Source organism: Mustelus asterias, chromosome 17, assembly GCF_964213995.1.
Source record: "Mustelus asterias chromosome 17, sMusAst1.hap1.1, whole genome shotgun sequence".
Lineage (NCBI taxonomy): Eukaryota > Metazoa > Chordata > Chondrichthyes > Carcharhiniformes > Triakidae > Mustelus > Mustelus asterias.
Window position 1 is genome coordinate 78,543,590 of NC_135817.1, and position 24,293 is coordinate 78,567,882.

The following is a 24,293-nucleotide window of genomic DNA, read 5'->3' on the forward strand; positions in this document are numbered from 1 at the left end:
ATGTTTGGCTGTCCAGACTGTCTGTTGATGGGCTCATTTGGTGGATGATGCCTGATACACATGGAGGCATGTGGGGCATGCAGAGGACTGGAAAACATGACATACATGCGGCTGCCAGTGCTGATGACAGTGGAGGGGGCGGAATTGATGGAAAACAAAAACAATCCAAGTTAAGGGGAACCCAGCAAGAAATTACCCTGGTGGAAAAGATTGTTTCCATGGGTGTTGGGATAGGATTTATTGGAGGGGATTGGATGGGGATAGCAAGATTGGGATGGCTGGGTTGGAGGATGGTATGGGAGGAATAGCATAGAATCCTACAGTGCAGAAGGAGGCCAATCAGCCCATCACGTCTGCACCGATAACAATCCCACCCAGGCCCTATCCCCATAACCCCATGCATTTACCCTAGTTAGTCCCCCTGGCACTAAGGGGCAATTTAGCATAGCCAATCCACCTAACCCGCACCCATGGGAGGAAACCGGAGCACCCGGAGGAAATCCATGCAGACCCGGGGAGAACGCGCAAACACAGACACTGACCCAAGCCGCAATCGACCCCGGGTCCCTGGCACTGTGAGGCAGCAGTGCTAACCACTGTGCTACCGTGTCGCATGGGAAGGATGGAGTGGTATTGAAGGAGGGGCATGACTTGAGAGGTGTGGCATTGGGCAAGGTGAGGGAATTGGTTAAGTATGGCGAAATAACTTGGGCAACTATTCTGTATGACTAATTGTTAACCAGCTATTTATGTGCTAAAAATGAAGATTCGCGAGACTTGAATAAAAGGTTTTAGCCACCAAGTCGATTGGGAGAATTTATCGGCATTGATTGTGTAGACCCAGAAGATGGTAACAGTTATACCCTTCAGAGTTTCAACAGTAGTGTTAGGTAACCTGCGGCCAGGGGCCACATGCAGCCCATTTGGGTTCTGAGTGCAGCCCAGGAGACATTTTATTGACAATTGTTTAACGCAGGGTTGCCACATTCCACTGATTTCTATCCACAAAGTTTTGTTTCTATCGGCAGGACAAAAATGATACCCACACAAAGAAGAGAAAGTGAAGTGCGGTGTGTGCTGATTCACACAACATTGATCGTGAGAGCCATGGACTCCCTCTGTGTCCAGAGTGTAAATGCTTCTTTAGTTTTTACCATTTGAAGTTGATGACAATATATGAACGCTTAAGCATTTTCTACAACTCATTGTGAAATATTCGACGTGTATTAAATGTATTTAATCTGATCCATGGGGTCATGGTTAGTGAAGAAGCCCGATTTCAATCTTGCAGCCCACTGAGATGAAGGAGAGCCACTCATGTGGCCCACTCACTAGCCTAGGTTGCCTATCACAGTTCTACAGCCTAACTCCAAAAAGCTTGCCAACGCATAAAATTTGGCTCAAGGAAGAAGTAGTTGCAACATAGCTTGGAAACTTGAACCTTAAAAAGAAATTTGTCATGGAATGGATTGGTAATTAGGAAGTTGTTTCATTTGATGCTGAATACTTAAATTATCACAAGCAGATTTCAAGGAAATCATGTTTTTATACCTCGAATAATATTGAGCCCATCAGATATGAGTCTGCCTTTTCAACTCAGTGGAAAACATTTCTCAGTTAGACTTTTATATTTCATGACCATAAACAATCGCTAGGCCAGACTTTGACAGTATCTGTATTTATATTTCTGAGCCTGTTTTTACACATGGACAGCTTTCTGTACGTACAAACACAGGAATTAGGGGCAGAAGTCAGTCACTCGGCCCTTCAAACCTGCTCTGCTATTCAGTAATATCACAGAATCGTTACAGTGCAGAAGAAGGCCATTTGGCCCACAGACCACGGTGGCACAGTGGTTAGCACTGCTGCCTCACAGCGCCAGGGACCCAGGTTCGATTCCCGGTTTGGGTCACTGTCTGTTTGGAGTTTGCATGTTCTCCCCGTGTCTGCGTGGGTTTCCTCCGAGTGCTCCTGTTTCCTCCCACATTCCAAAGATGTGCGGGTTAGGTGGATTGGCCATGCTAAATTGCTCCTTAGTGTCAGGGGGACTAGCTAAGGTAAATGCATGGGGTTACGGGGATAGGGCCTGGGTGGGATTGTGGTCGGTGCAGACGTGATGGGCCGAATGGCCTCCTTCTGCACTGTTGGACTCTATGAACTCTATGAAGACCACAATCCCATCCAGGTCCTGTCCACATAACCCCACTTATTTACACTAAGGGGCAATTTACTATGGCCAATCAACCTAACCTGTACATCTTTGGACTATGGGAGGAAACCGGAGCACCCAGAGGAAACTCATGCAGAAACGGGGAGATCATGCAAACTCCACACAATCACCCGAGGCCGAAATTGAACCCAGGTCCTTGGCGCTGTGAGGCAGCAGTGCTAACCACTATGCCACCTTCCCTGATTGATCTGACTGTACCCTCAACTCCACATTCCCAGCTACCCCGATAACATTTCACCCCCTTGCTTATCAAGAATCTACCTAGCTTTGCCTTCAAAATTTTCGAAGACTCACTATTATTAATAAGCTTCTTTTTTATTCCTCCTGCCATAAATGGACAAATTTACATTTTCCCACAGTGTACTCCAATTGCCAGGAGTGGAATTTTACCATCCTGCCCCTCATGAGAATCAGACCATGCAAAGGTTCGTTGACCTCAGGCGAGATTTTCCAGCCTTGGACCGAGCTGTTGAAGGATCCATGGAATCTGCTTTGGTTGCATCTGTCATTTACTTTGGAATGTGATGTGTTTCCCTCAGTTCACCTGTTAATTTAGAAGTACCTCAAGTTTACCTTGAATATTGGAGTATAAGTTGGATATTTTAAGTTGTTTGATCTTTCTGAATTTGTATGTGTCTGTAGAGATATCAGTGAGGTGAAGGAATAGAGAACATTTGAATAATTTTCTTGTGTTTGTATTGAGATGTTTTCCCAACCGTTTTGTCTGGTGCAATATATTTATATTTTTCTTGTTTAATAAATGTTTCATTCTTTGTGTTAAAAATTTCATCAGCAAACTTCTGTGAATCTGTTCAGTATCATTCCTTCATGATTTAGAAAAAAATAGTTAGGATCTATATCAAGTCAGGTTTTCACTCTGGGAGCTATCCAGTATCAACATCAGTTGGGAACATGACACACATCCCTTTCATACAAACACACTTGCTACTGGTAGTGAGAGAGCGCATACATTTCGTCCAGGACAAAGATTTGGAGTCTTACTAATGATGTTCCCCATCTCTCTCTGAGGAATTTCACTCAGTAAATCACCTCATACCTTTGGTGCAGTTCAGGTCTGTTGGGAATAAGCCTTTGGGTCTGGCCTGGGCAGTGCCGGATTTAGACTTGGTGAGGCCCTAAGCTATATAAAGCTTGGAGGCCCCTTGTTAAAAAGTTACACCACAAGGTCTCACAAAGGTGCGTACCAAAACAGGACCTTGGGTTGCCACAAAAAATTGAAAACATAATTATGCCTTTTAATTATTTAATAGCAAGGTATTTAAAGTTAAAAATACAAATTATTTTCAAATGAATGCATTTACTGATTACATATTTATCGTTTGGCTGGCTTAATCTCTCTCATAGATTTTGGTAATTTTGGTAATTTTTTGAGTTGTTCTTCAAGCTGGTGCTTTTCCTTTTCTGGTATCCGCTCTTAAATGTTCTAGAACATAGAACATAGAATATTACAGCGCAGTACAGGCCCTTCGGCCCTCGATGTTGCGCCGACCAGTGGTACCAATCTAAAGCCCCTCTAATCTACACTATTCCAATATCATCCATATGTTTATCCAATAACCACTTGAAGGCTCTCAACGTTGACAAGTCCACCACTGCTGCAGGCAGGGCATTCCACGCCCTTACCACTCTCTGAGTAAAGAACCTACCTCTGACATCTGTCCTATATCTCTCACCCCTCAATTTAAAGCTATGTCCCCTCGTGCTAGCCAACACCATCCGAGGAAAAAGGCTCTCACTATCCACCCTATCTAATCCTCTGATCATCTTGTCTGCCTCTATTAAGTCACCTTAAGTCACCATTAAGTCTCTTCACTGTAAACCTTCTGAAATTTTGTGAGGCCCTTGCGGATTGTGAGGCCCTAAACTGTAGCTTGTTTAGCTTATGCCTAAATCCGGCACTGGGTCTGGGCCTCAGAAAGTTTGCACTGTTTACGATAAAAATGTTGGAAGGGGTTGGTCATCATTAACAGGATCTGGCAGATATTATTTTGCCATCTTCAATCTTCTTTCGCCTGAATTGGGTCTTCTCCAAGTGTGTCAGTGATCAAGTATGTCAGTGACCTTGTGGTAGCATGGCTGAGCCATCAACGGCGCTGGATTAAGGTTCCAGTCACTGAGAGGGCATGGGTTCAAATCCCACCGCTGCCAGATTTGATTTGAGTTTTGTGGGTGGCACAGTGGTTAGCATGCTGCTTCACAGCACCAGGGACCCAGGTTCGATTCCTGCATGGGTCACTGTCTGTGCGGAGTCTGCACATTCTCTCTATGGCTGCATGGGTTTCCACCAGGTGCTCCAGTTTCCTCCCACAGTCTGAAAGATGTGCTAGTTAGGTGCATTGGCTGTGCTAAATTCTCCCTCAGTGTACCCAGGCGCCAGAGTGTGGCGACTAGGGGATTTTCACAGTAACTTCATTGCAGTTTTAATGTAAGCCTACTTGTGACACTAATAAATAAATAAATAAACTTTAATCTCTGCTCAGCAATGAAACTGATCCCTGGGATTTGGGTTGGAGGTTCATATGAAAATAGGGATGGAGATCAGAGACAAATCACAATGGTTCCAGAGGGGGACTCTGGAATTCAGGATGGAAAACTAAAATACAACCAAGGATTTTCCTCAATGGCTTAAGGAACCTGACAGGTTTAAACAAAATTTCAATTTAAATACTAAGTTTAGTAAGTTTAGAAAAGACTGATTCACAGGTCATCAATGACTTCTTTTTGGAAATGCATGGAACTGCAGGCATACGGGGAACAACATGAGGCCATTTCATTAATTATGTCGCTAGAAATTGTTTAATTGAAGCAATCCAAAAACTAGCCCTGCTGCTCAACTGTCATTTAAAAGCTGTGATGGATTCTATCTCAACCTTTCCCTGTGACAGTTAAAGAATTCCACGCTTCATCATCACTCGGGGACAATGTTCCCTGGATACTTCAGCTGCTATGACGCTCCAAGGTGGTCAACCTGTTGGGGAGGAATATTCCAGCCCCACCAGCATTGGGAAACTTGGCAGATGAGGCAACTTAATTTGGCGGAAGGCCAAAAATCACTTTTCCGAAGGCAGGGTGAACTTTACCAATTCGGGCCGGAGTTTTCCAGTCGTCCTTGCCAGAGGGATCTTCCAGACCAGCCAACGGTGAACCCCCACCAAGCTACACTGAACGAGAAACCCCGTCGACAGCAGCGGGATTGTGGGGATTGGGCCTGGGTGGGATTGTGGTCGGTGCGGACTCGATGGGCCAATGGCCTCCTGCTGCACTGTAGGATTCTATGATTCCCCAACCCCTCAATGGCGGGCTGCCTATGCCATCGTGGAACACACCGCGAGAGGTGCAGAAAATCCTGCCCTACATTGTGGGACTTTATGGTGGGTCAAAGGCAGGTTGAATTTCTTGGTGAACAATGTCAGGGAGCCTGTTGGCATGGGGAGAAAAGCAGATTCAGATCCGTGAAGTTCCATCAGCAAATATTTCCCTCAGGCCTGGAATAGTTAAACATCTGCCACAGGGCAGGGGAAGCTCCCCTGCTTCTAGATTGGGATGCACTGACCACCCCCATCCTCCGCAACTCCTTGCTAGGACAGCTCAATATAAACCAAGCTTTTTCAGTGTCCCTTCAGCTCACTGAGACCGGGGCCTAAACATTGTGGCCTTCCCTTCATTGTGGAAATGAGAGTCTGACCAACATAGTTAGTCACCCCAAAGTCAAAAATTGATCTGGTAAATTATTGGCAACTCCCAATGCTTCAGCTAATTGATGAAGAAAGGAATTGGGCAACAGAGCAAAAGGCAGTTGGCATCTATCAGCACATTGAAGGAAGGAGGTTGGGAAATTATAATATAGTAACATAATTCAAAATAAACTAAAATGCACCACAAAGAATAAGGATCCTCTGGGACATGATTATGGGGGATGATAAGTGTTAGTTTGGAGAATAGGAGGATTGCTTGGTTATTGTGCTAAAATAGTTCCATTTACATCTCGCATCTTGAAGTAAGCTCTGAGTAATGAGATACAAAATTAAAAGGATGATGCCTCCGTTGAGATGCTTTCTGGGAAGATGAATATGTGTTTCAGTTGCTTCTCTGTGTGCGATTAGAACCTCTTGTGGTTTGTTATGGAGACAGACGCCGCGATGAATCATCACCACTTGCTGCATGATAATAGAACACTTTATCTGTCATGAGAAAATCCCCACTTTGTGCTCAAGATGCCTTCATGGGTGTTAGGAGAGTATTGGCCACAGAAGCCGTCGCCTTGGAGACAATTGGTTCCTGTGTTGCGGACCTCAAGGAAAGACATTGCAGTCTCTGACACTTGCGTCATTGGAACCAGCTTTAGGTGATGTCGGTGAGTGCCTTTCAGTGAATCTCGGTTACCACGGAAATGAGTATCTTTGGCAGGAAAGTTCAAAGCTGAGAAGTACTATTTGCGTCAGCTGGCACAATACCATTCACATACACTAACTACCATTAATGTTGGGTTACAAATTGGGCAACATAGCTGAGTGACATCATGTTGTTTCCAGTTCAAACTAATTACACACATTTATGCAAAGAGCATGCTAATGTGGATGTCTGAATGCATGGTCCCTCAGTGACGAAGGTGATCTTTGACTTCGAGTGACCATTATTTCATTGCCATTGACTGAATAGAGTTCAGCTTCCGAAATTACAACACAATAACACAGTGTGACATCTTCCAGGCCTTCATTCATCACTTTGTGAAGGGTTCTGCCACACACAATAAGGATATGGAAACTCATCTAACACATTTGTAAGAAAGCGCTCAGTGCAAACACGCTTTGTAGTGTCACCTGGAGCCCCTATGTGCTGCAGAACACAGGGACACAAGGCGATAGATGTCACTATGAAGGATTAATTCATGAGTTCATTTATTTCCATTACGTACACACTCCTACATCAGGCACAGCACATTTTAGAGTAAAACTCCTTCATACCACAAACCAGTCTTGAAAGAAAATTCCTCCTGCTTATTTTGTAACACTTACTTTCCATTTCCTATTCCAGTCACTGTTACCCTCTCTGAAAGGGATTGCTAATTTATTGTTAATTGCTACCATATTAATATCCTTTTTTATTATTTATTAGTGTCACAAATCGGCTTACATTAACACTGCAATGAAGTTACTGTGCAAATCTCCTAGTCGCCACACTCTGGCACCTGTTTGCGTACACTGAGGGAGAATTTAGCATGGCCAATGCACCTAACCAGCACGTCTTTCAGACTGTGGGAGAAAACAGGAGAACCCGGGGGAAACCCATGCAGACACGGGGAGAACGTGCAGATTCTACACAGACAGTAACCCAAGCCGGGAATCAAACCCAAGTGGAGTTTTTATGGCAATCCAATAGTTCCATGGGCACTATTATTGAGACTAGCGTGTTATCCTTGATTTTATTTCATTGGTTGAAAAGAAATTCCTCAGCAATTGTCTGTTAGTTGTTAAGGGAGTGACAGTGAGATGGTTGGTGGGTGGATGCAGAGGTTATGAATGCAATGGCTAAATTGTTCGGAAATTGAAGGGAAACAAGTTAGCATTTTTAAACCAAAAGAGAAAACGCTGGAAAATCTCAGCAGGCCTGGCAGCATCTGTAAGGAGAGAAAAGAGCTGACGTTTCAAGTCCAGATGACCCTATGTCAAAGATGGGTGGATAAAGCGGGGAGAGAGATACGGAAATCCTTTCAGAGAGAAGAGCAGTACATCTTCAGGGTAGGCATTCCTGGAAGAGAAGTGGCAGTGAGTTAAACACTGGATAAAAGCAAATTACTGCGGATGGTGGAATCTGAAACCAAAAGAGAAAATGCTGCAAACCCTCAGCAGGCCTGGCAGCATCTGTAAGGAGAAAAAATAGCTGACATTTCGAGTCCAGATGACCCTTTGTCAAAGCTGTCGAAGAAGTTAGCATTTTTGTTGCAACCTGGATGAAAACACTCAGTGAAACCAGTCGTTTTTGCAGCTAGAGCAATGGTGCTGGTAGCTGAAGCAAAGGAGGCAGTGAAGGATTTACATGAAAGTTAAGTGGAAAGAACACTGGCAAATGAAGAGTAATATGAATATAAATCCCCCACGAATCCGGTAACTAAGGCTTATATTTTATATATTGTTAGTTCTTGGCGTGTACAGAGCAAACCATGTACTTCCTCTGTAGTTATCCTGAGGCACTAAGTGGCAGCTCTGGCTTGAAGGAACATTTCGGTCAGATCAGGTAGGAGCAAGTTCCTTTCCCTGAAGAATATTGATGAATTAGTTAATTTTTCCCTCTAGTAAACACATTACCAGGTTCATTGAATTCAATTTTATATCAGATCATGATATTTTATCCCTGTGATTGCTAGGATACTCATTCATGGCTATAAATTGAATTGACTTGATTTGATTTATTATTGCCACATGTTTGGGATACAGTGAAAAATGTTGTTTCTTGTGCGCTTTACAGACAAAACATACCATTCACAGAGTACATAGGGGAGAAGGATAGGATAGGGTACAGTAACTGATAGGGTGAAGAGAAAGACCAGCTTAATATGTGATAGAACCATTCAAAAGTCTGATGGCAGCAGGGAAGAAGCTGTCCTTGAGTCGGTTGGTACGTGACTCAGACTTTTGTATCTTTTTCCCAATGGAAGAAGGTGGAAGGGAGTATATCCGGAGCGAGTGGTGTCCTTGATTATGCTGGTTGCTTTTCCCGAGGCAGCGGGAAGTGTAGACCGAGTCAACGGATGGGAAGCTGGGGTTCGTTCACAACACTTTGTAGTTTTGTGCGGTCTTGGTCAGAGCCGGAGCTATACCAAGCTGTGATACAACCGAAGAGGGTGCTTTCTTTGGTGCTTCTGTAAACATTGGTGAGAATCGTAGAGGACATGCCAAATTTCCTTAGCCTCCTGAGAAAGTAGATCTATCCTTCAGAAGTCCAGCATGGGAGTTAATTAGTGTTAACAATATATTTCGTGCCTAACTTGTCCATTCTTAATGGACGCTATCAGCAGTGCAAGATAGTTTTTGTTGTTATTACCTCATAAGACTTTGGAGCAGGAGGAGGAGGCCATTTAGCCCGTTGAATCTGCTCCTCCATTGGATAAGACCATGGCTGATCTGGTTGTTGTCTCAACACTACTTCCTGCCTGACCCCACAAACCCTGATTACTTTTGCCTACCAAATATATATCGAACTCAGCCTTGAATAAATTCACTGAAGTAGTCAGCACTGCTTTCTAGGGAAGTTAATTCCACAGACTAATGACCTGCTGAGAGAAAATAAATGCCCTCATCTCTATCCTGGAGCGGAAGCCTCTTACTCTTAAACTGTGTCGCCTCGTTTTAGTCTCCCCCACAAGAGGGAACATCCTCTCAGTACAAGGCAAAGTCACCATAGTCCCAGATGACCGTAGGCTGTTCCCCTCTTTGAGGGGGAAAGTTGATTTTAACCTGAGGATCACCACACCTCAGGCAAGGGATACAATTGAGAAGGTGAGGCCTTCATGAATGATCTGTATGGGAATTGAACCTGTGTTGTTGGCATCTTTCTGTCAATATCTACCCTATCAAGTCCTCTCAGGATCTTACATATTTCAATAAGATCACCTCTCATTCTTCTCAACTCCATTGGGTATGGGCACCATACTGTTCATTAGATAAGCCCTTCATCCCACAAATAAGTTGAGTGAGCCTTCTCTGAATTTCTTCCAATGCAATTATATCCTTTTTCCAAAAAAGAGACAAAAACTGTACACAGTAATCCAGATGTGGTCCCACCAAGGCCTTGTACAGCAGCAGTAACATTTCCTCATTTCTATATTTCATTCCCTTGACAATAAACGCAAACATTCCAAAAGAGAAAATGCTGGAAAATCTCAGCGGATCTGGCAGCATCTGAAAGGAGAGAAAAGAGCTGACGTTTCAAGTCCAGGTGACCCTTTGTCAAAGCTTTCACAAAGCATCATCTGGACTCGAAACGTCAGCTCTTTTCTCTCCTTACAGATGCTGCCAGACCCGCTGAGGTTTTCCAGCATTTCCACTTTGGTTTCAGATTCCAGCATCCCAGTAATTTGCTTTTAACACAAACATTCTGTTTATCTTCCTGATCATTCGCTGTACCTGCAAATTAACTTCTGATTCATATACTAGGACACCCAGATCCCTCTTTATCTCCAATTTCTGCAATCTCGCTTCATTTAAATAGTGTACTGCTATTCTATTCCTCCTGCCGAAATGGGCAAGTTCACATTTTCCCACTTTACAGACCATATGGCAATTTCTTTCCCACTCACTTAACCTGCCTATATCCCATTGCAGACTCCATATCTCCTCTTTACAATGTGCTTCATTTTGGTATCATTGGCAATTTTAGCAATCATGCATTCAGTCCCTCAGTCCAAATCGTTAATCGAGGTGGTAAATAGTCAAGGTTCCAGTGGTTCCTGTGGCAATCCACTGGTTACAACTTTCCAACCTGATAAAGACCCATTCATCCCCATCGACTGTTTCCTGTTAACTAGTCAATCCTATATCCAAGCTAATATGTTAACCCCTACACCATGGGTTCTGATGTTGTCTAACAACCTTTGATGTGGCACGGGATGCGAGAGTCACATCATCCCTAATTGTCCTTGAGAAGGTGGTGGTGAGCTGCCTCTTTGAACCGCTGCAGTCCATGTGGTGTAGGTACATCCACAGTGCTGCTGGGAAGGGAGTTCCAGAATTTTGACTCAGCGACAATGAAGGAACGGTGGCGATATATTTCCAAGTCAGGGTGGTGAGTGGCTCGGTTGGGGAACTTTCAGGTGGCGGTGTTACCATGCATCTGCTGCCCTTATCTTTCTGGGTGGTAAATGTCCTGGGATTTAAAGATGCTGGTGAAGGAGCCTTGGTAAGTTGTTTCAGTGCATCTTGTATTTGGAGCACTATGTGTTGGTGATGGAGGGAGTGAATGTTTAAGATGGTGGATGGGGCAATGATCAAGTGGGTTTCTTTCTTGAATGACAAAGTGAAAAGCAATAGAATAAGAAGTCATAGGGAGTTATTACTGAGTAGACTGGACAAACAATAGCTTACACAATATAGCTTATCACTAATAGACAGGAGCAATATTCTGGATGTGGAGGCAGTGCAGAGAGAAATGGTAAATTTAATCCCTTGGATCACAGGGAAGATAAACATTGGAGAACTCTGAGCTTTAGCTCCAGGGACCCGGGTTCAATTCCTGCCTCGGGTGGCTGTTTGTGTGGAGTTTGCACATTCTCCCTGTGTCTGTGTGAGTTTCCTCCAGGTGCTCCGATTGCCTCCCACAGTCCAAGGATGTGCAGGTTAGGTGGATTGGCTGTGCTAAATTACCCCTTAGTGTCCAAAGATGTGTAAATTAGGGGGATTAGCAGGGTAAATATATAGAGTTACGGAGTTATGGCCTGGGTCAGATGTTATGTGGGAGGGTCGGTGCAGCCTCGATGGGCCGAATGGCCTCCTTCTGCACTGTAGGGATTTTAGGATTCGATGAATGTAAAAGAGCTACTTGTTAAAATGAGGGTGCAAGTTTTTCTTGGTGTCTTAGCATCCCTCAGCCAACATCACTATTAGACTACAATCTAATGGAGTTGTTATGCACAAATTAGCTGCTGTTTCAATCTACATTATAACAGTAACCACACGTCAAAAGTATCTCACTGGCTGTTGACCACATTTGCTCAACCATTGCCTTGACTGAAACGGGCTCACTTGACATTAACAATGGATTGAACCTGGGACCTTGCTGTTCTGAGCGTGGAGTCGCTGTCCGTGGTGATGGGGCATGTTTTTTTCTTTTATTCATTTGTGGGACATGGCCGTCACTCGTTGGCAATATTTATTGCCCATCCCAAGTCGAAATGAGTGGCTTGCTAGCCCCTTTCAGAGGGCAGTTAACAGTCAACCACATTGCTGTGGCTCTGAAGTCACATGTAGACCAGACCAGGTAAGGACAACAGATTTCCTTCCCTCAAGAACATTAGTGAACCAGATGGATTTTTCCAACAATCGAAAATGATTTCATGGTCATTGGTAGATTCTTAATTCCAAATTTTTTTAATGAAGTCAAATTCCACCATCTGCCGTGGCGGGATTTGAATCTGAATCCCCAGAACATTGGCTGAGTTTTTGGATTAATAGTCTAGCGATAATACCACTAGCCCATCTACACTGTATCCATTAAACACTCCCAGGACAGGTACAAATTCAAATTCCGCTATCTGCCATGGCAGGATTCGAACCCGGGTCCCCAGAACATTTGCTGAATTTCTGGATTAATAGTCTAGTGATAATATCACGAGTCCATCACCTCCCCATATTAGCCAAAACACTGGGTTAATCCAAACCCCTTGTCATTTTCATAGCTCCCCTGTCCCAAAACCCACACTCAATGGGTGCTGTGATGGAATAATCCAGCTCACGTTCCATTTCTTCACCAGTGTAGGTGTGTGTACGATGTGTGGGGGCGGGGGGGGCGGGGGGGGCGGGGGGGGGGGGGTTGCTGGATTGAAGCTGTGAAAGCTGCCACAGAAATGCAAGCCTTCGTTTTATTTTTCTGCACAATGTAGTGACATAATGGAGCTTGATGTGTCATTTCTGTTTTTGCCGGTATTGTGGCAGGGAGGGGGGGGGTGGGGGTGGGGGGGGGGGGGCGGGGGGGGGCCGCTGGAGGGCTGCATTGGGGAGGAGAAAGTCATTGACTTTCTCGGGAGGATTGCATCAATGCAGGCGACCCCAAGCTCTGTAGCAGAGTGATAAATCTTTCCAAAGAATCTTGGCTGGTGAAAAAATAAATAACCACCTGATTTGTTCAGCAGCCAAAGTTCTGCTGGAAACTTTTCTAACGCAGTTATGAAGCACAGACTGATCACTTTATGATGTAATCCTTACGAGGGTGTGCCATGTGAAATATGAGGTAACCCAGCACCCCCCCACCCCCGCCGCCCCATACACACACCTGCACTGAGGAAGAAATGAAACGTCTGCTGGATTATTGGAGGTTTTTGGGGGAAAGGGACTAAGAAAATGGCAAAGGATTTGGATTAACCCAGTGTTTTAGCTCATAAATGCAGCCCATCAATGCAGATTGCGACCCCACGCTCAGAACAGCAATGTCTCAGGTTCAATCCGTAGTCAGCATCAAGTGGGCCCATCTCAGTCAAGGACGTGGCCATCACTTACGTCAGAGTCCTATTTATTGATTACACTCAGCCTTTAACACCATTATTCCAACAAAACTCATCTCCAAGCTCTGTGGCCTGGGGCTCGGCTCCTCCTTCTGCAATTGGTACTTAGACTACCTAACCCATACACTGCAAGCAGTAAGGATAGGCAAGAACATAAGAGCATAATAACAAGCAGCAGGAGTAGGCCATCTGGCCCCCCAAGCCTGCTCCGCCATTCAATAAGATCATGGCTGATCTTTTTGTGGACTCAGCTCCACTTACCCGCCCGCTCACCATAACCCTTAATTCCTTTACTGTTCAAAAATGTATCTATCCTTGTCTTAAAAACATTCAATGAGGTAGCCTCAACGGCTTCACTGGGCAGGGAATTCCACAGATTGACAACCCTTTGTGTGAAGAAGTTCCTCCTCAACTCAGTCCTAAATCTGCTTCCCCTTATTTTGAGGCTGTGCCCTCCAGTTCTAGTTTCACCCACCAGCGGAAACAACTTCCTTGCTTCTATCTTATCTATTCCCTTCATAATCTTATATGTTGCGATAAGATCTCCCCTCATTCTTCTGAATTCCAATGAGTATAGCCCCAGTCTACTCAGTCTCTCCTCATAAATCAACCCTCTCAACTCCGGAATCAACTGAGTGAATCTCCTCAACACCTCCTCCACGATCATCCTCAACACTGGTGCCCCACAAGGCTGTGTCCTCAGCCCTTACTATATTCCTTATGGTCAAATTCCCCTCCAACTCAATTTTCAAGTATGCTGACGACACCACCGTAGTGGGTGGGATCTCAAACAATGACAAGACGACTACAGGAAAGAGGTAGAGAATCTGGTGAACTGGTGCGGCAACAATAATCTCTCCCTCAATGTCAGCAAAATGAAGGAAATCATTATCGACTTCAGGAAGCGTAGTGGAGAACATGCCCTGTCGACATCAATGGTGATGAAGTGGAAATGGTCGAGAGCTTCAAGTTTCTAGGTGTCCAGATCACCAACAACCTGTTCTGATCCCTCCACGCCGATGCCATAGTTCAGGAAACCCACCAGCATCTCTACTTTCTCAGAGGGTGAAGGAAATTTGTCATGTCTGCTACCAGTCCCACCAATTTTTACAGATGCACCATAGGAAGCATTCTTTCCGGTTGTATCACAGCTTGGTATGGTTCCTGCTCTGTCCAAGACCGCAAGAAACTACAAAGGGTCATGAACGTAGCCCGGTCCGTCACACAAACCAGCCTCCCATCCATTGACTCTGTCTACACTTCCCACTGCCTCGGCAAAGCAGCCAGCATAATTAAGGACCCCACACACCCTGAACATTCTCCAACTTCTTCCAACTTCTTCCATCGGGAAAAGGATAAAAAAGTCTGAGGTCACGTACCAACCGACTCAAGTACAGTTTCTTCCCTGCTACCATCAGATTTTTGAATGGACCTACCTTATATTAAGTTGATCTTTCTCTACACTCTAGCTATGACTGTGACACTATAATCCGCACTCTCTCCTTTCCTTCTCCCTGATGTACCCTATGAACGGTATGTTTTGTTAGTATAGTGCGCAAGAAACAATAATTTGTATCTGAATACATGTGACAATAATAAATCAATTCAAGTCAATGGTTGAACTGCTAAAATTGGTCTCATCAAGCCTGGACTGCACTGAACCACAGTCACCATAATTTAGACGTATCTCATTGGTTGGAAGTGACTTTGGGATGTCCCTATGGCATGAGGGGCACAAAAGAAATAAGTCTTTCCCCTTTTGTTTTGTGTCAAAACGATATTTGAAAGAAGTAAAAAATAGTTTCTTCTGATCTATTTCTGACCAAAATAAAAGCATACCTTTCTCTAAATGGCAGCATTGTGTGTGCTGGCTGGAACTCGCAGCTCATCTCTAAAGCAAGAGGGAGCTGAATTTAGCACACACTGTCCAAACAATGAGATCTTTGCAGCATGTCAAACCTAATGGCTGCATCCTGACTGGTGTTAAATCAGCAATTCTATGCTGTCAGACTGTTCCAAACCAACTCCCAAAAATAGAAATAAACAAGTCAATAAAAGCATGTTGCAATTGATCACAACTCTTCGCAGCGTTCTATTTTTAAAAGGTCAATGCTGTTAGGAAAAAGCTAATGTAAATATTTACCTTATTAATACCATGGGGAAAATTGCCTTGGTGCATATTATTGCTTGCCTTGTGGAACAAAAAAGATGTGAGGAAGCATTGATTTGAGAGGGTGCAGAGGGATTTTGCTGGAATAGTACCAGGGATGAGCCATCGACCAGCTGAAGCTGCCTGAGGCCCCCCTTTGGAGATGCATGGCACATAGAACAAAGAACAATACAGCACAGGAACAGGCCCTTCGGCCCTCCAAGCCCGTGCCGCTCCCTGGTCCAAACGAGACCATTATTTTGTATCCCTCCATTCCCACTCCGTTCATTTGGCTATCAAGGTAAGTCTTAAACGTTCCCAGTGTGTCCGCCTCCACCACCTTGCCTGGCAGCGCATTCCAGGCCCCCACCACCCTCTGTGTAAAATATGTCCTTCTGATATCTGTGTTAAACCTCCCCCCCCTTACCTTGAACCTATGACCCCTCGTGAACGTCACCACCGACCTGGGGAAAAGCTTCTCACCGTTCACCCTATCTATGCCTTTCATAATTTTATACACCTCTATTAAGTCTCCCCTCATCCTCCGTCTTTCCAGGGAGAACAGCCCCAGTTTACCCAATCTCTCCTTATAACTAAGCCCCTCCATACCAGGCAACATCCTGGTAAACCTCCTCTGTACTCTCTCCAAAGCCTCCACGTCCTTCTGGTAGTGTGGCGACCAGAACTGGACGCAGTATTCCAAATGCGGCCGAACCAAAGTTCTATACATCTGCAACATCAGACCCCAACTTTTATACTCTATGCCCCGTCCTATAAAAGCAAGCATGCCATATGCCTTCTTCACCACCTTCTCCACCTGTGACGTCACCTTCAAGGATCTGTGGACTTGCACACCCAGGTCCCTCTGCGTATCTACACCCTTTATGGTTCTGCCATTTATCGTATAGCTCCTCCCTACATTATTTCTACCAAAATGCATCACTTCGCATTTATCAGGATTGAACTCCATCTGCCATTTCTTTGCCCAAATTTCCAGCCTATCTATATCCTTCTGTAGCTTCTGACAATGCTCCTCACTATCTGTAAGTCCTGCCAATTTTGTGTCGTCCGCAAACCTACTGATCACCCCAGTTACGCCTTCTTCCAGATCGTTTATATAAATCACAAACAGCAGAGGTCCCAATACAGAGCCCTGCGGAACACCACTAGTCACAGGCCTCCAGCCGGAAAAAGACCCTTCCACTACCACCCTCTGTCTTCTGTGACCAAGCCAGTTCTCCACCCATCTAGCCACCTCCCCCTTTATCCCATGAGATCCACCCTTTTTCACCAGCCTACCATGAGGGACTTTGTCAAACGCTTTACTAAAGTCCATATAGACGACATCCACGGCCCTTCCCTCGTCAACCATTCTAGTCACTTCTTCAAAAAACTCCACCAGGTTAATGAGGCATGACCTCCCTCTCACAAAACCATGCTGACTACCGTTAATGAGTTTATTCCTTTCTAAATGCGCATACATCCTATCTCTAAGAATCTTCTCCAACAACTTCCCCACCACGGACGTCAAGCTCACCGGCCTATAATTACCCGGGTTATCCTTCCTACCCTTCTTAAATAACGGGACCACATTAGCTATCCTCCAATCCTCTGGGACCTCACCTGCGTCCAGTGACGAGACAAAGATTTGCGTCAGAGGCCCAGCGATTTCATCTCTCGTCTCCCTGAGCAGCCTTGGATAGATTCCATCAGGCCCTGGGGATTTGTCAGTCTTTATATTCTCTAACAAACCTAATACTTCCTCCCTTGTAATGGAGATTTTCTCCAATGGTTCAACACTCCCCTCCGGGACACTCCCAGTCAACACATCCCTCTCCTTTGTGAATACCGATGCAAAGTATTCATTTAGGATCTCCCCTACTTCTTTGGGCTCCAAGCATAATTCCCCACTTTTGTCCCTGAGAGGTCCGATTTTTTCCCTGACAACCCTTTTGTTCCTAACGTATGAATAAAATGCCTTGGGATTCTCCTTAATCCTGTCTGCCAAGGACATTTCGTGACCCCTTTTTGCCCTTCTAATTCCCCGTTTGAGTTCTTTCCTACTTTCTTTGTACTCCTCCAGAGCTCCCTCCGTTTTTAGCTGCCTGGACCTAACATACGCCTCTCTTTTCTTTTTGACCAGTCCCTCAATTTCTCTGGTTATCCATGGTTCTCGAATCCTACCCTTCCCATCCTTATTTTTAACAGGCACATGCCTGTCCTGTAGCCCTAACAACTGTTCCTTAAAAGACTCCCACATGCCAGATGTGGATTTACCCTCAAACAGCCTCTCCCAATCAAGAGCTGCCAATTTCTGCCTAATCCCATTAAAGTTAGCCTTCCCCCAATCCAACACCTTACCCTTGGGACACCACTCATCCTTTTCCATCACTATCCTAAAGCTAACAGAATTGTGGTCACTATTTGCCACATGTTCCCCTACCGAAACTTTGAAGACCTGACCGGGCTCATTCCCCAGTACTAGGTCCAGTATAGCCCCCTCTCTAGTCGGGCTATCTACATATTGTTCCAAAGAACCCTCCTGTACGCATTTTACAAATTCCTCCCCATTCAGAGTCCCAGCTCTCAGCGATTTCCAGTCTATACCAGGGAAATTGAAGTCTCCCACTACAACAACCCTATTTTTCCTGCACCTATCCAGTATCTCCTGACATATCCGTTCTTCCATTTCCCTTGGGCTGTTGGGGGGCCTGTAGTATACCCCCCACATAGTGACTGCGCCCTTCCTGTTTCTAAGCTCCACCCAGAGTGACTCGTTCCACGACCCCTCTGATTTGTCCTCCCTCTGCACCGCTGTAATATGCTCTCCAGCTAATACTCCTACTCCCCCACCTCTTTTGGCCCCTCCTCTGTCTCGCCTAAAACACTTGTACCCCGGAATATTCAGCTGCAAGTCTCTGTCACCGCAACCACATCCAAATTCCTGGTGAGCATTAAGGCCCTAAGTTCGTCTGTCTTACCTGCTAAGCTCCTTGCATTGAAGTATAAACACTCCAGACCTCCAGGCCCAGTGAGCTCATCCTCCCCCAGAGTGCCTCTGCCCAGCGGGACCTGGTTTGGATCTCACTTAGAAGTGTAACAGTAGCTTTCTACTGGATCAGGTGTGGTGGGCAATCGGGGTTTGAATGCTACCATTGGTTTGGGACATGGGAACAGCAGTTCAATCATTGAATTGAATTGATTTATTACTGTTACATGTATTGCGATACAGTGAAAAGTATTGTTTCTTGTCCGCTTTACCATCAAAACATACCGTTCATAGAGTACATAAGGGAGAAGGAAAGGAGAGAGTGCAGAATGTAGTGCTACAGAGACAGCTAGGGTGGAGAGAAAGATCAACTTAATATGAGGTGAGTCACTCAAAAGTCTGATGGCAGCAGGGAAGAAGCACACCCATAGCCTCCTCTAATTGGGAAGGAGAGGGTTTCCTCCCGTGGTCAGTCTTCCAACTGAGGGCATGAGGATTCATGTACCTTAAGCCTGACCTGTGCTTGACCTGGGGTTGGAACTGAGCAAGTTCAGCAGCCCATTGGGTTTCTGTTGCGCTGAGCTTGGAAAGTAACTGAACGGGTCGCTGTCTGTGAACAGTTCAAACCCTGCACCAATCAGAATGTTTCTGAACTTCTGGGAAATAGTTCACCTTAAAGCCAGCAGTACAAGTTTCACACTTGAATAATTCTGTGCATTCCTTTCTTTCGACTGGAGACTCAGTCTGACAGAGTGATAACCATTCTTTTCTGTCCTCGAACCTTTGACGGTGCTGCTCAGAGGCCATGGAGACTGGTGTCGCTGTCGAGTCTGGAAGGCAGATGAAAACCTGGGTGGCCAAGAGCAGGTGGTGAGTTGAGTTTATATTTCAGAGTGCAAAAGAAGTCTTCACATCCTGGGGTTCAACTCCTGTGAGCTTTGTGCAAAGTATTACGCCTTGTGCATCCTTTCCCACCGACTGTCTCAAGTGTTCTTTGGTTTCCTCAGGAAGACAAGGAGAAGGGTGGCCAGCTGTGCATTAACAAATCTCCTATTGTAGCCAACCAGACAAAGGAACCCACTCAGTTCTCTCTGTCTTGGGCAGGGGCCACTCCCAGACTGCTGGGACTTCCTCATTGTCCAGAATGATGCTTTGCTGATGCCCAAATGCCCAAGGTACCATACTTCGGCACTTCCTTGGTTTGACTTTCAAGTAAAGCTTCGACCAGCAGATTAAGAAGGTGTCCAGTCTTTCAAAGGTCTCCTCGAACATTGAGCTGAAGATGAATATATTGTCCAGATACATACAGAGTGACTAGAAATTAAGATTGTCAAACGCTTTATCCATCACATGAAGGTGGTCGGGTCATTCCAAAGCCTGTTCAGCATTTTTGTTTATCCATAAAATCCTCTGGTGCCCCTTTGGAGTGCTGCCTTTTCAATGTCATTCTCAGTGAGGGATAGCTGATTATAATGGTGTGGCATGGTGGCACAATGGTTAGCACTGCTGCCTCACAGTGCCAGGGTCCCAAATTCAATTCCAGCCTCAGGTGACTGTCTGTGTGGCGTTTGCACATTCTCCCTGTGTCTGCATGGGTTTCCTCCGGGTGCTCCGGTTTCCTCCCACTGTCCAAAGATGTGCAGATTAGGTGGATTGGCCATGCTAAATTGACCCTAGTGTCGGGGGATCAGCAGGGTAAATGCGTGGAGTTGCGGGAATAGGGACTGGGTGGGATTGTGGTCGGTGCAGCCTCGATGGGCCGAATGGCCTCCAACTGCACTGTAGGGATTCTATGATATAACCATGGGCCAAATTGAGACTGGAGGAATACTTCACCCCTTGAAGGACTTATAATGTTTCCTCAATCTCAGGTAAAGGGTAAATGTCCGATGTGTCTTCTCACTGAGTGCTCCTCAAGTAACCCACACAATTGACATGAACACAACACAAGAAATAGAAGCGGGACTAGGCCACCAGACCCTTCAAGCCTGCGATCTTCAGTTCAAGATCTTCAGATTTCCATCTTTCATCCTCATGAGGATTATGAAGGTGACCTATGGACTCGATGACTCTACGATGACTCCTCATGCCAAAGGTTCCCCCAATTTCAATTGGTGAGGAATCTTGACTGGACAGTCGTCTACCAATCATGTGGCTCACCAAGGCACAATACCCGCTGTGATCATCATCCTGACTGAAAACAGCCCTACACTTGGTGAGAGTAGAAATGAGCTATGGGTCTTCTCCAACTCTCGCTCATGTCGATCCTTGAAACGAGGCGAGAGATATCTTCCCCCAGTCACTCCACTCTCCACAGCAGTGGTGGGCTTAAGGGCACCTACGGTCATTCTTGGTTGGAGGTAAACATCTTTGTTACTGACATTGATGAAATGGCTGTCCTATCCCTTTCCCCCATAGTGACGAAGGGAGCTCCCAGAGTTACATCAAGTGGTAGCTCCATCACATGCGATGGTCTAATAAGGCCCAATCTCATCCAGCTGGAGATGCCTGGCATGAACCTTTAAGGACAGTGATGGTGTGAACAGGTAAAAGAACAGCCTGATTTTCTGCGGGGTTTTAACATTCCACACAGGCTGAAACACTCTGGGTGCGTAGAGCAGCGTTGAGGATTTGTGACTCCCTCAGAGTAACGTTGTAACGTGCCGCTCATACTAGTCACCATAACTACCTTCCAAAGATGTCTAGAGATCTCTGAATATGTTTGACCATAGCACCACAGGTATTCTCAACTTATACCCACTGGGATATTGATCAAGGTGCAAACTACCACAGATGATGATAAGTTTGACTGAGGACATATAGCTCAAGGATAAGAGATTTCCTTGTGAAGCAAAGACCTGGATGAGGAAAAAGATATTAATTGGCTCACACCCGTCAACAAGATCCATCCAGAGGATCTGGTGAGTAGCAGTTGACACTCCTACTCCGGCGTCCATCAGGCACAATGCTTCCTCTTTACCGAATCTCACACCCAATGTAGGGCATGCGCCTATCACACCGCATAAGACTGAGTCTCTTCCTGAAAGAACCTCGCACCCCATCCTGGCCTGGATCTCGTTGGGAGGCCAAACTAGATTACATCTGTTCGGAAGGGGAGGTCAGTGCACTGGATGGAGTCTCCATGCCTAACGTCTGTGGCCAGTTGTATTAGAGGAACACGAGGGTTACAGAGGCAACAAGGAGTAGGAGTCCAGGACTTGTGAGTTACAGTGTGATCAGAGCCAAGGCCACAAATAGGGCAGCTGGAAGCGTCTGACAGTGACTAGAGAACTGGGAACTAGGAGTGGAGTAGGCAAAAAGCTGCTGGAGATGTGGTTGGGCTACCTGGGAAATAATAAATAAACTTTAAAATAATTTGGGGGCTGTCCAGTTTAGCTCCCTCAGGTTCTTACTGAACTCCTGCCTGATCAAGTAAAAAAAAGGCCAACAATGATCCCATCAAACTTGTATCTACAGAGCACTGAACATAATTGGAACACTTACGCCCAATTGATAGGAGGGTTGATAGGAGAGGGTTTTAAAAAAAATTTTCATATAAAATTTTTTACTACACACACATCCCAGTTGATAGGAGTTAATTAGCATCAACTTAGAGATTGAGCTTTCCGATAGACTTCAGTAGCACATTAGTACAGGGGCGGTGCGGTGGCAAAGTGGTTAGTATTGCTGCCTCACAGCATCGGGGACCCAGGTTCGATTACAGCCTTAGGTGACTGTGTGGAGTTTGCACACTCTCCCCGTATCTGCATCGGTTTCCTCCGGGTGCTCCGGTTTCCTCCCACAGTCAAAAGATGTGCAGGTTAGGGGGATTAGCAAGGTAAATACATGGGGATTTGGGTATAGGGTATGGATAAGATACTTTGTGGGAGAGTCAGTGGAGACTTGATGGGCCGAATGGCCCCATTCTGTAGTGTAGGAATTCTATGATTTTGCTACATTCAATCATTGGGAGAAACCTGCACTTTACATTTGAATAGGAAAATGAAAAATATTTTTAAAATACTAATTACTAATACTAACAGTGAAATGATAGAATCTCAGTTACAAAGAAAAGACTTGTAACAAGGTCCATTTAGATTCTTGAGGAGTCCCTTCTCTTAAGCCAGTGATAGAAATTCGCAAATAAATCAGATCTTTCCTCCTTGTTTGGAGCTAGAGAATGAACATTCCCGCTTTAAGGAATCTGGATTGAAGCAGCTTCCCAGAACTGAGTCGATGATGTGACAGAAATAGATGGCTTTGTAGTTTATCATGGCCATGTGATATTTCTAGCTGGTTCCCACACTCACAGCTTACTGGGGAGAAAAAAAAAACAGAATGACTGATGACAGAAACACGCTGGAGAATTCAAACAATATTTTTTTTGAAAATCTGCAGTTTCTTGTTTCTCTCAAAGTTACCTTGTCACTAGACGTTGCTTACATGTGCCATGGACAGGAATACGTCATGGGAAAGCCAGTCAGTGACAACAGAACAATGTCATCCTGACTCTCAAGTGTGTCACCAGGACAGAGCTACCAGTGAACCTATGTTGTATGAGAGATTGGAGGTGGGGGTTGCGTTTGAATCACATCATGACTGTGTTTTCCCTCAGTCATGAAGCAAAACCGCAATTGTTACCAGAGAGGCTGAGTGACATCAGGACTGGGACATATCAGCTCTTGTGAGGCAAATTCAGACAGCTCAATCTCTGGCCCAGATTCATAGTCACGACATCAGTCTCGCACTGCTGCTGATCCTCAGGGAGCGAATGACATCTAGGCTGCGTCACCTTGAGGGATACGAAGTACAAGCTAGGACAGCATTAGCTCAAGCCTGCGCGGAAGGGAGAACAGCAACCAAGAGTTGTCAGTACAGAGCCTGAGGGTAATTGTAAATTCTACATCAGGGTTAGCCCGAGCTGGAGTGAGTGTGAAACCGGGGGAGGAATGAAGGGAGGACCAAAACCAGATCAGCCATCATCTGATCGAATGATGGAGCAGGCTTGAAGGGCTGAATGGCCTACTTCTGCCCCTCAGTCTTATATTCATATAGGATGGCACAAGTGTTTAGCTCTGCTGCCTCACAGCACCGGGGACCCCGGTTCAATTCCAGCCTCAGGTGACTGCCTGCGTGGAGTTTGCACGTTCTCCCTGTGTCGGCGTGAGTTTCCTCCGGGTGCTCCAGTTTCCTCCCACACTCCAAAGATGTGTAGGTTATGCATGATGTGGAGATACCGGCGTTGGACTGGGGTAAACACAGTAAGAAGTTTAACAACACCAGGTTAAAGTCCAACAGGTTTATTTGGTAGCAAAAGCCACACAAGCTTTCGGAGCTCCAAGCCCCTTCTTCAGGTGAGTGGGAATTCTGTTCACAAACAGGGCATATAAAGACACAGACTCAATTTACGTGAATAATGGTTGGAATGCGAATACTTACAGCTAATCAAGTCTTTAAGTTTGTATCTTAAAGACTTGAATAGCTGTAAGTATTCGCATTCCAACCATTATTCATGTAAATTGAGTCTGTGTCTTTATATGCCCTGTTTGTGAACAGAATTCCCACTCACCTGAAGAAGGGGTTTGGAGCTCCGAAAGCTTGTGTGGCTTTTGCTACCAAATAAACCTGTTGGACTTTAACCTGGTGTTGTTAAACTTCTTACTAGGTTATGCATGGCCAGTGCTCCCAACCA